Consider the following 16464-nt stretch of genomic DNA (forward strand, 5'->3'; position numbering starts at 1 on the left):
AAGAATTAATTTAGGTATACGTTCAATGTTTCCAATGATGAGCAGTTAATCCACTAAACCCAGAGATAATTCCTGAGGCATGTTTAAAGAGTTTTGTATTTCATCAAGAAGGTGCTGCTGATTCACAAAGATTTTATATTTAAGAAAATCTGAGCATCATTCCAAAGAACTGTTAACATGTTTGTCAACTAAACATGTTTTGTAAACGTAATAAACTTTATAAAAATATTTTTTATTTTTTATTAATAATCAAGTATAAAGAACAATGCATAGTGTGAAAATGCGGATTATAAAAAAGTATATTAAAGAAAAGGACTACATTTACCAGAATGCACCTGCACCCACTCATCTGCCCCCACCCTTCAGGTGCGACTGCTCAACCTATGGGCTTGACGGGAAAATTCAAAATCGCGAACCGTTACTGCCTGGACTGGTCTCTTTGTTTGTTTGCTCATCAACAGTAAGGTAAGTTTGATTTAATTCATTTGTCTGCATCACGCTGATCGGTTGCCTATTTGTTCATATTATGTTATTTACTATGATTCGTTTTTGTCTTTATACTAGAACTGTTTGAATTTAAAGCACAAACAGTAAAACTTTAAGGGTATAAGTGGTACACAGCGGTAAACATGAGGTTAAAAATACGCGAAGTAACATTCAAACCGGGCTGTTAAAAGAATCAATTCGATGTTTAAATTTTTAAAAACAAAACTTTAAAGAAGCCAAGATGAGACGTTATTTGCTTAAAACAAACAAAACAACAGTAACTCGTGTGTTTGAAATGTTAGCAGCTAGCAAGTGTCTCTCTGCTATTTTAAATGGTACAGACGATCTTTTGTTGTTTTAAAAGCTCATTCAGTTCTGGTAGATGCTGCTTATTTTTCAAGACTGTTTTAATAGCTTTATATTGATTTGTAACAAAGCCAGGTTCACTTTAAGAGAACCTAGGTGCTAATTGTAAAGATGCTTGGAGTCATAATATATTTAAACGTTATATGTTTGCTGTTCTTCATCTTTTTAAATATGAAGTCTATCCATGTTTGTGTTTACAGAGGTCATGTATACTGTGGTCAACTTTGTGGACGATGAAGAGGTTTCTGGGTAAAGATGATGTATGTTTAATCATTCAATGATTACATTAAATTAAAATCAAACATGTTAAATAGTAAACGGATGTATTGTGATATGTGATTTTAATTTTTAATTCTGTGTTTGCCAGAGAAATATAATGAAGTAACAGTGAAAGCTAAAACATCAGACTGATCCAGACACTGAAGAAATTGATGTCACTGCAATCTGGCCAAAATGATGTAAGTTTAATAATTAAATTATTAAATTAAAGAGGTTAAATCGTAAATAGATGTGTTATGATGTATGTGATTCTATTTTTTTATTCTGTGTTTGATAGACAACTATATTGAAGTAACCTACTGTAATGAAGCTGCAGAACAACACCGAGACTCTGAGGACATCAACACAAACAATTAAGTAAGAAGATTTATGAAGTATTATGAAGTTCTTTGATCATATAATGTTGTATCTTTGTACAGTTTAATGCAGTGGTTCTTAACGTTATTCCTGGAGGCCCACTGCTCTGCACATTTTGTATGTCTCCCTTATTTAACACACCTGATTCAAATCATCAGCTCATTAGAAGGGATCTCCATGAACTGAACTACGTCTGTCAGATAAAAGCGATATACAAAACATGCAGGGCAGTGGGCCTCCAGGAATTACGTTAAGAACCACTGGTTTAATGTAAACTTTCTAAAATGTACAACTTTAATTCTATGTCATTTGATTTGTCGTGTGTATGTGTATTAGTATTATGCCAAATACTTATATGTACTTTTATATTTCCAAAGGGCTCCAAAGAGATGTCTGTCCAGATGAGGGTGCATCAACGTTACCTTTGCTGACAAGTATATGCTTTACAATGTAAAACCTAACAGTTAACTTAACTCAAACCATTTAAGGAAATCGGTTGCCTTAACCCATTAAGTTTTAAAAAAACATACATTTGAGTACTGTGAACTTAAGTCTTGTGCAATAATGCACAGTGTCACAGTACTCAAATCTATGTGTTTTAAAACTTAAATGGTTTAATGCAACCGGTTTTCTTAAATGGTTTGAGTTTAGTTAACTTTTAGGTTTTACAGTGAGAAATTCTTGAATAATTCCAAGACAGAGCTCTGCAATTGTATCTACACTGCAAAAAATCAGTTTCTAACTTAGGATTTTTATCTTGTTTTTAGTAGAAAAACTAAAAATTCTTAAATCAAGATGTATTTTCTTGATGAGCAAAATTACCTAAGAAAATGTCTAGTTTTTAGACAAAAAATATACAATTTAAGTAAATTTGTGCCTAAACAAGCAAAAATATCTAACAATGGGGTGAGAAAATTGTGCTTGAATTAAGTGTTTAAGAAAAAAGAAAACTTAAGATTTTTTCTCACACCATTGGCAGATATTTTTGCTTGTTTTAAGCACAAATTCACTTAAATTGTGTGCATTTATTTATTTTGTCTAAAACTAGACTTATTTTCTTAGGTCATTTTGTTCATCAAGAAAAAGCATTTTATTTAAATAATATTGCTACTGAAAACGAGACAAAAATACTATGCAAGAAAGTCATTTTTTTGCAGTGTAGGACTGATTTCTTAAAGCAAGATCAATATAGTTGTTGTTCATTTTATTTAGATATTTACTACATTACAGTGGCAGCTGGTGACTTCTCGATGCAAAGTCTGTCACAACATGTATATAGCCAGTCATTTGTGTGGTTCCCAATTTCAAAATATGTGTTCTGCGTGTATGTGCATCACGTGTTTTGACTAAACACGTGATGCACATGGTTTACATGAAGCAACAAACACATTTTAAAAACACAAGCAACACACATGACACTCCGAACACTTATTTTGAATTTGCACCCCTCGGATGAGCAGTCACGAGCCGCCACTGCTACATTACATTGTACTGCTTTGAATGTAATTTTCATTGTTGCTTTTATTTTGTTTTATTTTACTCTAATATTGCTTTCTCTGTCTGTATATTTATGAGTTTAAATAGTATTGTTTATGTATGCAACTTTAAATATTTGTGTATAATATTATTTTGTTATTGTGACAATTGTGAATTGTTCAGTTTTTTATTAAATAAACATTTCAAACTCAATTCAAGTTTTTTATTTTACATAAGGGTTTTGGGGTGTATATGAATATGAAAATATATATTATATATATATATATATATATATATATATATAGTGGGGGGGATTGTAGTCTATCTGCATAGCAGGCAAATAACCAATCAAGTCACTAAGCTATGAGGGCTTGGGTTGGGCTTAATACAAAGTGTAACCAATCAAATAATCTCAACTGGAAAGTTTCAAAGTTGTGTCCCAATAGTTGTCAGAGTTTTGGGAGGGGGTTTTAAAAGCAACCAATCAGTGTTGAGATTAAACACCAATGGGGACACTAGAATTGTGCAAAGGTGTGAAATCCCAGTACCTCTGCAGGTGTGAAAATGTCCCCTGACAAAATCTTCAATGGGATTATTTGCCATGGCAACAAATGGCTGCATATACCACAGGAATATCCCATCAGCAAGATACATCCGAATTGGTATCATTACGGGAGTTTCCTAACTTGGTGGAATTAGAAGTTTACCCTCAGTGGAACTAGTAGATACATCCGAAAATCAGTGGTGTTTACAGGAGTTTCCTAGTACGGATACACCTCTTTTCATGCAGTGAGTATAAAAGGGATATCTTTGAGATCTGTAAACAAGTGAGTAAAAATATATATATTTTTTTTAATTATGAAGTATTCCACAATTCCTCAACATCAAATTGCAAAGGCCTGCAAATTTCATAACCTACAGTGCATAACATCAAAGGATTTAGAAAAACAGGAGAAATGTCTGTGTGGACAAGGCCAAAGACCATTATTGGATGCCTGTGGTCTTCAGACCCCTCAGACGACACTGCATCACTTATCGGCATGATTGTGTCATTACTAAATGGGCCCAGGAATACTTCCAGAAAACACTTTCGGTAAACACAATCCTGTGGGCCAAGGCTCATTTAAAAATGGACTGTTTTAAAGAAAAAAAGTGTTCTATGTTCAGAGAAGTCCAAATTTGACATTGTATGAAGAAACAGACATCATGTCCACTGGGCTAAAGATGAAGGATACCTTCCAACATGTTATCAGCATTGAATTCAAAAGTCAGAATATCTGATGGTATTAGGGTGCATGAATGAATATGGTATGGGTGGCTTATTAACCTATATCAGGCAAGAATGGGAAACTCCAGTTCTTTTCAGTGTCCTATGTCCCATTAGCTGCGAAGTATGACTTACGCTAATTTGCCCTGTTTAGTAAAACTGGCCCCAGGACTCGTTCTAGTTGTTGTCCTCCTCTGTAAGTGCAATCGGTTGGAGGACAAGAGGTCAAACAAAAACAGAAGTTCTAGTAAGTCTACTGCTTAAGGTTTGTCTAGGTCAGGGTTCCTCACATCCTACCCTGGAGAGCTGGTGCCCTGTAGAGTTTAGCTCCAACCTTAATCAAACACAGCTGAGCAAGCTAATCAATATCTTCATGATCACTACAAAATCACAGGTAGGGCTGTCACGATTATGAAATTTGGCTGACGATTAATTGCCTAATACATTTTGACAGTTTTGATGATTTATTGCCTGTTTTAGGGCTTTGACGTTTAATTTTTAGATTTTTTTGTTAGTTTATGAAATTTTTTACACATTGTTGTGATTATTTAAATTCAATCTTTTGCAAGATTTACCAGGCAAGAAATAGGAATACACATAAAACATATTTAAAAAGTAATTCTTTAATGAATAAATCTTTAAAAAACTGAAAATTCTTCATAAGAAATAAAACACAATAAAGTGTAACTGAAAATACCAGAAAATAAAAATGCAATCAAAATAGACTGACTATACCAGAACAGGCCTTAAATAATAGACAATCTTACTATGGTCATATTAATACTAAACCACATGTCTGTAGTGGCTGCAAAAAAAAAAAAAAATCAGATCCTTAAGAATAGCATCTAAATTTGGAATTTGATGTTTTGGAAATGTATGTTTTACCTGGCAATTCATACTGCTTATAAAAGTTCTGCAGCATTTCTTAAAATGCTGTTTTTTCACTGTATTAAATGGCTTTGCAATGCATTGCATTACAATGTCAGTCAAGGAGCACCATTAGATCCAGTCTCGTTTATACAGATGCTGCAGCTTCCCCTTGTGTTTTTAGAGAGATATGCAATCATTGCGGTGATCTAAAATATTTATTTGATAATTTTGACAGTCCTAACAGGTAGGTGTGTTTGATCAAAGTTGATGCTAAACTCTGCAGGGCACTGACTCTCCAGGGTAGGATGTGTTACCCTGGTCTAGATGGATGTTAAAGTCACTCAAATCTACCAATGGAGTGCCATCTTCAGGAAAAGAGGACAGCAGCATGTCAAACAACTGAATTTGACTAACTTGGAAATGCAAAGATAAAATCTACTTTATTTGAAAGCTAACTGCCAGTTCCACAGTCCAACAGCTAGAGATGTCTGTGCGGTACCACTACTGAGGATGCTGGTGGTGATTGAGTTTTTCCTCCATGTGTGAGAAGATCTGTGTCTGATTAGCAAGATGGCTAAATACTAGCAGCTTTTTAACAAAAGCTTCTTAAGTAGTCCAGTAAAGATTCCTACTAACGCATGGTCAAGTGGCGTCAAATATTGACGCCATGGGATGAGAATGTGTTGCATCAAAACAAGTAAACACATTACAGTAAACCAGCATCATGTATTTTATGTATATTATGTATATATAACAAATGGACTATACTACCTTTAGCCAAACAAAGTTGAAATCCATTTAAATCTTTAACATTTGTCTAATTCTTTTACAATATAAAGGATACAACCAATGTCATTCATGAGCAAGAACATGCAGACATTAAATGATGTAAACTCCGAGTGAAGGTTTAATCTACTGAGACTCTTCACATCTGCACTGATCTTACAGAAAAACACAACGCATCTCAGATGAAAATTATTGGAAACCAAAACATCGCGGTAAAAGACAAAATATAATGAATTCACATTGCACTGTAAAAGGTTTTTCCACAAACTCAACTTCATGCTGATATCTGGAAAATGGCCGTTTTAAATGGAAAGCTGATCCCGTGGAGGTCACATAGGCAGGGTGGTTTATTTCAGTTAACTGTGCATTTCATTCGCAAGTCATAAGCATTTTACAACAATTTATATAAAAGTAAACGTTATCATTGTAAATATTCTGTAATAAGACAGTCCTAAGGATGCAGTTTTTTGTTTGAGAAATGGCCAGCATTTCACCTCCATGAGATCTCGTCACACCCCTAACAGGTCTAGGTTTATATAGTAACAATCAGAGTATGTGAGCGGAGTGGGAGCGGAGCGAGGAGTGGAGTGGCGTAATTTTGCCAGGAGCGAGGAGCGTTTTTTTTATGTTGGAGCGTTGTGATGTTCTCTCGCTCCGAAAACGCTCCACTATCGCTCAATTACGAGTCAGGATCGTCAGACTCCGGACCAAACCACTGTGAATAAAAACGGAGGGGGACTTAAAATGTTTCTTAACATATTTTGCATTCGTTTGCATTTGTATTGTTGTCTTACTAGTACTTTCACAAACATTTATATACGCGACACTGGGAAACTACAACTCCCATGAGCACTCTGCACCAAGCGCAACGCAAAGAGACCATTTGTTGAGACGCGCGCACGATCAGCGGAGCGTTGCGGACCAAAGCACCACCTTCCAGAGAGCGCGCGAGGGCTGATGGATTTGCGAATGCAAAAGAGGACGCAGTCTGAGCGCATACACACTTCGGGAAATATAGAACAATTGCATGGAAGTGATTGAAGAGATATAAATTGCGTGCGCACTCTCAGGGCAAGAGCGGATTGAAATTCTACACAAGTGCTTGGCACGTGCGACTCGGCAAAAGCTCTTTTTTCTTAAAGTTAATACAGCATTGGAGATATAGCTTTAATAAAAAATGTGTTCAACCAGCCAGCATTTGTTTTGTTTAGATTCAGAATAGTTCTAGTATTAATATAAAAGTTGGCTTAAAGTGAAGGCAGTAGACTATATCTATATTTTTTCGTTTGGCTATTTGTCTAAATTAATATTTTAGTTTGTGATTTATTTCTTTTATTTAATGTAATGTTTTTCGTTTGATAATTTATTTTATATGAGGTTTTTCATTTAATCATTTATTTAATTTCAACACATTTTTTGTTTTGCTTTGTTTAAAAGTGAGCTAAATGATAGCTTAATTTGTGCTAATATTAGCTATTTCAGTATGTGATGTTCTTCAGTTAATAACTGCGTATAAAATAAAAAATATGTTCAACCAGCCAGCATTTGTTTTGTTCAGAATAGTTCTGTAATTAATAGCCTATAAAAGTTGGCATAAAGTGAAGGCAGAAGCTCTATATTTTTTCGTTTGGCTATTTGTTTAAATTAATATTTCAGTTTGCGATTTCTTTCTTTGATTTAATGTGATGTTTTTCGTTTGATTATTTATTTTATATGAGGTTTTTCATTTAATAATTTATTCAATTTCAACACATTTTTTGTTTTGCTTTGTTTAAAAGTGAGCTAAATAATAGCCTAATTTCGGCTAATATTAGCTACTGTTTCAAATTCCAATAAAGTATATGATGTTCTTCTCTTAGTACTGCATATTCGTTGTTGTTTTAAAAAAAAATGTTTTGCCGTAGAGCGAAAACGGAGCGAATCGTAAGTAAGGACGGCGCGGGGAGTGAGCGAGGAGCGGAAAATTGTATACCCAGAGCGGAGTAATTATGAAATGCTTTGAGCGCGGAGTGCAACATTGTTTCCACTCCACTCCGCTCACATACTCTGGTAACAATGGAAAATAAAGGTCACCTGAAGCTTTTTTAAGCAGCCAACCACTACGCAAATCTCTCATCTTTGGAAATTCTTCCAGCAGTAGTCGGCTTATCTGGAATAAATTTGAACTGCTGTCATTGTGAAAATACATTTTATAGTCATCAGCAGCAGATGGTAAAAAAACATCATAGTCAAGTTAAGATCACAGCAGCAACAGGCATAGCGGCAGATCAACTTTACTGAATTTCCAGATGATTAGTAAGGATCAAACAGACTTACAGTAATATTACTTGAAATATAAACCACAGCTTTACAGTTATAAGGAATACTAAAACCAATTTTGGGACATTGAAACAAATCACTAACATGATTATGACTAGCTTATTATTGTATGATGTTAAATGATATAGATTTTTCCAAAACATACATAATTACAATCTTAATAATATCTTTATAATATGTTTGTGGATTTATTTATTTTGAGCTCCATTAGCTGCACACAAGCAACTACTCTTCCTGGAGTCAATACAATACTATATACCGTCTACAGGACTTTTACACAACACTCAATACATTACATTTTATTAAAAAAACACTAATGCAATTAAAACCACACCCCTACTCACACATACCTACATACAAATCCATACACACACTCATATACACCAGACTTAGTTTAAGTATAATTATAAAATATGAAATAATCTTCATCACAATGATCCAATTTGGTCATAACACTGTAAGCAAATAATTTATCATGAAATAAAAGTTTACCATTTGCAAAACACTTTAATTTATGAACAAATACCTTTTTAAAATAACTTTAAACTGATGTTTACTCTGTACATTAACAGTGTCTCTGGGCAAAATATTCCAACCAGACATGGCTCTATAGAACATGGTCCTCTTTCCATAATTTGTTTTTACTTTAGGTAATATAAACCTCCCTTCTGTAGCATATTTAATAGCATAATGATGTTCTTCAGAACTAAAATGTTCATCAGAACTAGCCTACGATGAAGTACTTTTGGTAATTTAGATAAAATTATATTTCTGCCTGCAACCAGGGCTGGACTGGGACAAAAAATTGGCCCTGGCATTTTGGCCCAGACGGGCCCACTACATAGGATCACAAATCTTTGTGCAATCTTGACTACCAACTCCATATAATGTTTAACTAGAAAAATATAAGAGCTGACACGTGACATTACAAAAATGTAAGCACTGTAAAATGCTTTGTAGGTTTTAAAAATCCAACTAACCATTCTGACCACCAACAAATAACAAAGAGACCTGTTAAATGTTACAATAAAGTTGCAGCCAGCCATCATTAACAATAATGTATATTTATAAATGCTTTATTTACTAAATTGTTGTTAGTTTAAGATTAATATTAATTTGGTTTGGAATTAGTGAAATATGTTTAATAAAACTGTGATCAAAACTTTGATGTAGCTACCTAATAACTCTGCCCACACTGTATTTTATTGCAGTGTTATCACTGTCATTCTGCAAACATTGACCATTCGTCTATCATGTGTGTTTTTGACTGTGTTTTATCAAGAGAATATCTAACAACAGTGTTTTAAAAGCAGTTCTGCTTACCGCACGTCAACTCGGTTCTCAGTCATCTCTTATTTTGACAGACGCACACTGACGCTGCATGCTTCATAACAAAGCCCGAAAAGTTACGATTGGGCTAGCCAAATGTCAATTAAAAAGGATCCAATGGGCTGCTGATTAGGTGTCTCCTGGGCCAGTGTGTCAAAAAAAAAACATCCTATGCTAACTCTTTTGGAAGTCTTTTAGCGCCATTAATGAATTAAAAACAGAAACAAAGAAAGAAACAACGGGCCAGGTTGCGCGATGTACGAGTGCTATGGGCTGGTCAGACAAAAATAAGTAGGGGAGACCGGGGTTGGTTGTCACAATTTTTATTCATGAATGAATTGCTCATCTTCAAAAAATCTTTCAGCAGTAATTCCTACATGAAATGAAAACTTGGGGTAGATTGTAGAATGTATTGTAACAGAAAGTAATTAACCATTAAAGTCACTCTGACACAATGTGAAAACCAACCCCATTTCAGTGATAAATTGGGATCTGAAAGATAATGTGTAACTTTTTAGTTTTTTTAGCTAGAAACTGCAAATAAGTTTTAATATGAATACCACGCCTATGATAGTTGTCATCAATGCCCCTTATGAATAAACAATGGAATTAAAGTGGATGATCAGTTACTTGAATTGTCTACTGTGTTGAGAAATAAAATGAAATAATTTTTAGTGCTAAAACCTCTTTATTATCGTTTAATTATGTAAGTTGCCTAACTGCAAACAAAAACAAATAAACAGACCAAGGGCCCTATTTTAACGATCTGAAATGCAAGTGCGAAGCGCAATGCGCAAGTGACTTTGTGGGCGGATCTTGGGCGCTGTTGCTATTTTCCCGGCGGGAGAAATAACTCTTGCGCCAGGCGCAAATCAATAAGGGGATGGTCTGAAGTAGGTTCATTATTCATAGGTGTGGTTTGGGCGTAACATCAAATAAACCAATCAGAACGCTATCCAACATTCCCTTTAAACGCAAGGGCGCAAGTTCCATGGCGGGTTGCTATTATTATGATGGATTTACCAGGCGCACGCCAGGAGCGGTTCACAGCCGAGGAGACCGACGTTCTTGTAAGAGCAGTCAAAGACAGAGAAGTTGTTTTGTATAGGGATAGGAGAAACCCGCCCAAATCAGCGTAGGTTAAACAGGCGTGAGAGGAAATAGCCACAATTGTCTCATTAGCTGGCATCCCCATTGCGCCAAGCATTACAATGATGTCAGGAGACGGGGGAATCCCAAGCTTGCCAGCTTAATAGGGCACGCCGTGTAACGGGAGGTGGATCTGCCTCTACACAGATCTGTGTCCACCCTCACCGCTGAAAGGGTTTGGGGGCTTTGAAATCGGACCCAAGAAACACAAGCAAGGTCCAACCCCAAAGAACACTTACAAATCAAGTTCATATACATTAAGGTTTCTTATGAAAACATTTTAATTATTATTTACAAAAAACAAACGTAATAGCCACATAACAAACTTATGAAAATATTTTAATCGTTATTTGCATGAGAATTTTTTTAACGCAGCCACACAATAAATAAAAACTATCACCACAATGCTCACCACTATGATTTCCCTTATCTCATGTGTTAATATTTTTTATTGTAACAATTTATGATTTGCAAAAATAACTGTTGCATCTGTGATAAGATAAGCAAAGTGTGTGCGCATTGTACATTATGGTCAAGCATGCGCCCTTAAAATAGCATAATGAACCACGCGCAACTGACTTTAGACTAGTTTTTTTTTGGTCAGTGGCGCAATTGTTTTTTGAAACTGCAAAATACCATCAGGGGTTGTTTGCGCCGGAACACAGATTCCAACCGAGTAAGTAAAATTGAATGATCAACAGTGTCGAATGCAGCACTGAGATCTAGAAGAATCAACAAGGAAAGACAGCCAGAGTCCGAAGCTATTAGTAAATCATTAGTGACATTGACTAAAGCTGTTTCAGTGCTGTGGAGTTTACGGAATCCTGATTGAAGGGGCTCAAAAAGGTTATTTGTGGTAAGATGTGAATTCAATTGATTTGCAACAATTCGCTCCAAAATTTTGGCAAGAAATGGAAGATTGGATATAGGACGGAAATTATTGAGATTATCAAAGTTGATGTTATTATTTTTTTATTTTTTTTGGTACGGGAGTCACAGCAGCAATTTTAAATGCTGCTGGCACTACACCAGTACACAAAGAATCATTGATAATGTTTAATACAGCCGGACAAAACAACTGAAACAACTTGGTTGGTAAAGGATCAACAATGGAAGTGGCAGCTTTCATTTTTGAAACCTCATTTGATAGAGAATTCAAATCCATTAAGGAGAAGTTTGAGAAATGAATGGAAGTAAATGCTGAGGCAGAAAAAGAAGAAACAGACAAAGGTAAGGAAATAATACATTTTCAAGCATGATCAATCTTAGAGCTAAAGAAATCAAGAAACTTATTACAAAGGTAGGTTGAGGCAGAACCAGTCATATAATTATCACATTTAAGTAGCTTGTTGATGGAATGAAACAATTGTCTTGGGTTATTTTGATTGTTATCAAAAATCAGAGCAAAGTATGCAGATCTTGCCGCTGCAATATTAGATTTATATTCAAGTAGGTGGTCTTTCCATGCCTGCAGATGAACAGTCAGGCCGGACACTCGCCACCTATGCTCCATTGCACGACATGATGTCTTCATTGCATGCAGATTGTCATTATATCAAGGAGGGGAATGATGAAAGGAAACAGATCGAGATTTCAACGGGGCAAATAAATCCAAACCAGATGAGAGAACAGAGTTAATCATGACGACTTTGTCTTCCAATGTATCAGATGGAGAAAAACAGCTTAAGGAAGAGTCAATATATTCAGCAAAATCAGTGGGGGCAATAGATCTCCATTTGCGATAGCTTATAGTACGCAAAGAGGTAGTGGTAATGACAGGTAGCTCCATATTAAAACATAAAGCAAGATGATCGGATAGCCCGAAGTCAGAGGTGGACAACTGAGAGACAAATGAACCATTTAAAATCACCAGATCAAGAGTGTGGCCTTTATTATGAGTGGGACACTCCACTAGCTGGTTCAAATCAAAACACTCCAATAAGGATGAAAAGTCTTTTGTTGTTGTAGAATCTTTTATGTTTATGTGGATGTTAAAATAACCCAAAATGAGAATTCTCTCAAATTTGAGGCACAACAAGGACAACATATCTGCAAATTCAGACAAAAAGTCTTTGCCTATCTTAGGAGGCCTATAGATAGTGACTATGGCAGTGGGGAGAGAGGCAGATACAGTCAGTACAAGATATTTAAATGAGTTGAACTGAGGGACATCCACAGGACTCATGATAAATTGGTGACTATACAGTACAATAATTCCCCCTCCTCTACCAGAGGATCGAGGAAATGAAACAATCCATATCCAGCAGGAGTAAGTTCATTAAAAAGAAGACCATCAGACTCTTTGTGCCAGGTTTCAGTTAAACACACAAGGTCAAATTTTTCTTCTATAATGATGTCAATCACAGCCTTGTTTTTGACAGAATGCGCATTGAAAAGTGCAGATTTCAACACGCGGGGAATAGTTAATGAAAACGGGGGGACCCCCACTTGCTTAATGGCTAAGTTGTTAAAATTAACCCCCATAAATGAGCACGACAGCCTTTGAGGTTTGCGCAGATATGTAGAATTAGTGATAATGTTTGATGATAAGCAAGAGAATATGTATATAGCGCTTAGGTCTAAAAAAAACAGCGTGATCGCATCACGCATATATGTCATTCGCCAAATAAAGCTTTGCTTTAAGATTCATCAGTTCGTGCGCGGTGTACCTCAAAGCCATGTTGAAGAAGTCCACACCAGTCGTAACCTCACAACGGTGAAGTTCCTGGAAGAGACAGCAGGAGAGTAGATTCCAGCATGGACAAACAGATCGTCAGTTGGGGTGAAAATTGTCAGACCTCCTGTGTGAGTAAAATTCATTTATTCTCATCGCAAACCACTCCTGTCACTACTCTACCCGACAATGTTCCTACTGAGTATCACGATCTGGCGGTCGCATTCAGCAAGACTAAGGGCCAATCCCATTTCTCTGTCTTACCCCTTCCCCTTCCCCTACCACTTCGTCTTACCCCTAGCCCTTGTCCCTCAAAACCAAGTGTTAAGCGCTAGGGGTGAAAACATACCCCTATGAAATGAGATACCGCTTGGTTACGGTTACGTCATCATACATCGTCGTTTGTTGGCTGCAACGTCACCAGACGCGACAAATGTTGATCACAAACTTCCAAGATGCCGAGTGCAAGTGTGTATATGTCGATTGCGTGGGTTTTGGTGATATTTTTGCGACTGTCTGCAACAAATCGCAGAAATCAAGCAAGAAGAAGGGGTTTACGACGCCTACGAATGCTGGTGGACCAGCTTACGGTATGTATGGATTGGATGCAAACAACGTTATTGTATTAACGCTAACCAAACTAACCAATACAGTAACGTTAGCTGAGCTGGACACGCGTAAATTACATAGACTTGAATTATATTGTAATACAAACCCAGTAAAGATCTATGTGTATAAGCAATATTGGTAACACTTCACAATACGTGTGCACTGTAATATGCATTAATTCATGACTAACTAATGTACAGATCGTCATGGGGTGATGTGTGACTCATTAAGACATAAACCAATATTTAATTATTACTGCATCAACAACTAAAAAAAGAGTATAAATGATTAACAGATGAATAGTTATTAATTACATGTGTCATAATGTATTAATTCCTTAATAACCTATTTTATCAACTAAAAGTGTAAATTAATGTGTTCATTACCTCAATAGGTCAAAGCTATGGACTTCAACTTCCAGCTGTCTGCTTTAAATAATCATTAGCTAATGATTTGCAAAGGTATCATTATATTATGACTTTACTTGTTGAGGCATGTGACTATTAACTAATTGTTAAGTAAAATGTCATAGTAAAATCCATAGTTTGGATGTCAAAACCAAAATGACATTACCTAACAATTAGTTACTTGTCATGTGCCTCAACAAGTCAAGTCATAACATAATAATCAAAATTTACACTTTCAGTTAATAAAAGGGGTTACTAAGCAATTTAAATAAAAAAATTCCAACTCAGTACATTAATAGTGTGACATGGTTTTCTTTTCCAGCCTGATGCTCCAACAAGATACTGTGCCATAAACCCCAACATGCCTATACTGCGCATGTGGTTCGATGTCGAGACTGAGCTGAGGCAGGATTTCCGCCTCAGCAGAACAGCGATGCACAGCTTACAGAGGCTTTTGCAAAGGGAGCAGGACCATGGCTGGGGTAATGACCTTGAAGTACTCGTATACACCTATTGGCTGGCACATGGACTCTCTTATCGGGTGGTGTGTCGTGTTTTTAATATACCAAAATCTACAGTTCACCGCATCATCCACAGAGTTGCCCAGAACATATGGGACAATCTGAGGAGAGCCATCTGCTTCCCTCGAACAGTGGAACTGCCTGCAGTTGGTCAGGGATTTGTCAACATTTCAGGAACCCCTGCATTCCACAATGTGGTTGGAGCAATCGATGGCAGCCACATACGGATAAAACCACCTCTGCGTCACAGATTAGACTATTTGAATTATAAAGGCTTTTACTCAATCAACATGCAGGCAATATGTGACTCGAATGGCAGGTTTCTGGACATTTATGTGGGGTATCCGGGTTCTGTCCATGACACACGAATAATGAAAAACAGCAGTTTTTATACCGCGAGACGGTATCCCCCAACGGGCTACATCCTTCTGGGCGATGGTGGGTATCCCTGTTTGGAAACTCCGATTTGCCTCATTACCCCATTCAAGGAGCCAGTGCATGGACAAGCACAGCAGCGATTTAATTACTATCAGTCAAGGGGGCGCAGCATCATTGAAAGGGCGTTCGGCATGATGAAGACCAGGTGGAGGTCAACACTTTTCAGAGCTTTGGAGGTAAAGCCCACGTTTGCACCCCAGGTAATTGCTTCATGTGCCTTTTTGCACAATGTGTGTATGGACAATGGTGACACACTGGTTCCAGACGAAGACATTTTAATGGATAGGTATGACCCCCAACCTTCCCGTGAACCCATGACATACAATGAAACCTCTGGGAATGACACAAGAAACAGACTGGCTGCCCTAATTTCCGGCAACATGCAAGCCCCATGTACATGACGACAGTGTCATATGCATGTATATATTTTATAGTTTTTTTATGTGTACTTTGGTGATGGATATGAATGCAGATGTTCTTATCTGTGTACTACTTAGGTCTGTTTGCAATAAATATTTTTAAACACACTGCATTGTGCTTTGTATATCTGTTTCAGTTATAACTGTTTTGAATGTCATTGAGTTCAGAAACACATTATTTGTTAACAAAATCTGTCTTTATTGCCCAATTAAGTGAACATAACGGGCAAAAACATTATATAAAAATATTATATTACAGAAGCATTATAAACTGTTAGAACCATAACTTAAATGTAAAAACACACATAAAAAAGGGCAATCAAATGTATAAAACACAACACTGTGCAAATGGCAACCACAAACAAAACAAAAAAACTACAGCTTATCTACAAGCTTTTCAAAAAGGTTTAAGAACCGCTCTGTCTTGGCCTCGCTGTCCTCGTGGCGCCTCTGCTCTTTATTGGACTCCTCAGTGAGGAAATTCAGAATGGGATTTTTTCTTTTTCTTTTTTTAGGTGAGGGAGTTGGGGGGCTTGTCATGGCAGAGGTAGAGGGTGCAGACATTTGTGAGCTGCTGGCTGCAGAAGTGCTGACTGCAGAGGTGCTGACTGCAGAGGTGCTGGCTGCAGAGGTGCTGATTGTGGATGAGGGCTCAACAATCTCCTAAAGGAACAAGAAAAATCTTGATTTACAATTTACAAATGTTTGTGGT

The 16464-nt window shown here is 36.5% G+C and overlaps 1 long non-coding RNA gene across 1 annotated transcript; it reads left to right on the forward strand.

Moving 5' to 3' along the window:
* Positions 1 to 404: 404 nt before the first annotated feature.
* Positions 405 to 3177, forward strand: LOC135767243 (uncharacterized). The gene is made up of 5 exons (XR_010541965.1): positions 405 to 465; positions 1053 to 1112; positions 1220 to 1310; positions 1409 to 1488; positions 1866 to 3177. It is a non-coding gene; the product is annotated as an uncharacterized lncRNA (long non-coding RNA).
* Positions 3178 to 16464: the final 13287 nt, after the last annotated feature.

Source organism: Paramisgurnus dabryanus, chromosome 6 (genome assembly GCF_030506205.2).
Source record: "Paramisgurnus dabryanus chromosome 6, PD_genome_1.1, whole genome shotgun sequence".
NCBI classification, from domain to species: Eukaryota; Metazoa; Chordata; class Actinopteri; order Cypriniformes; family Cobitidae; genus Paramisgurnus; species Paramisgurnus dabryanus.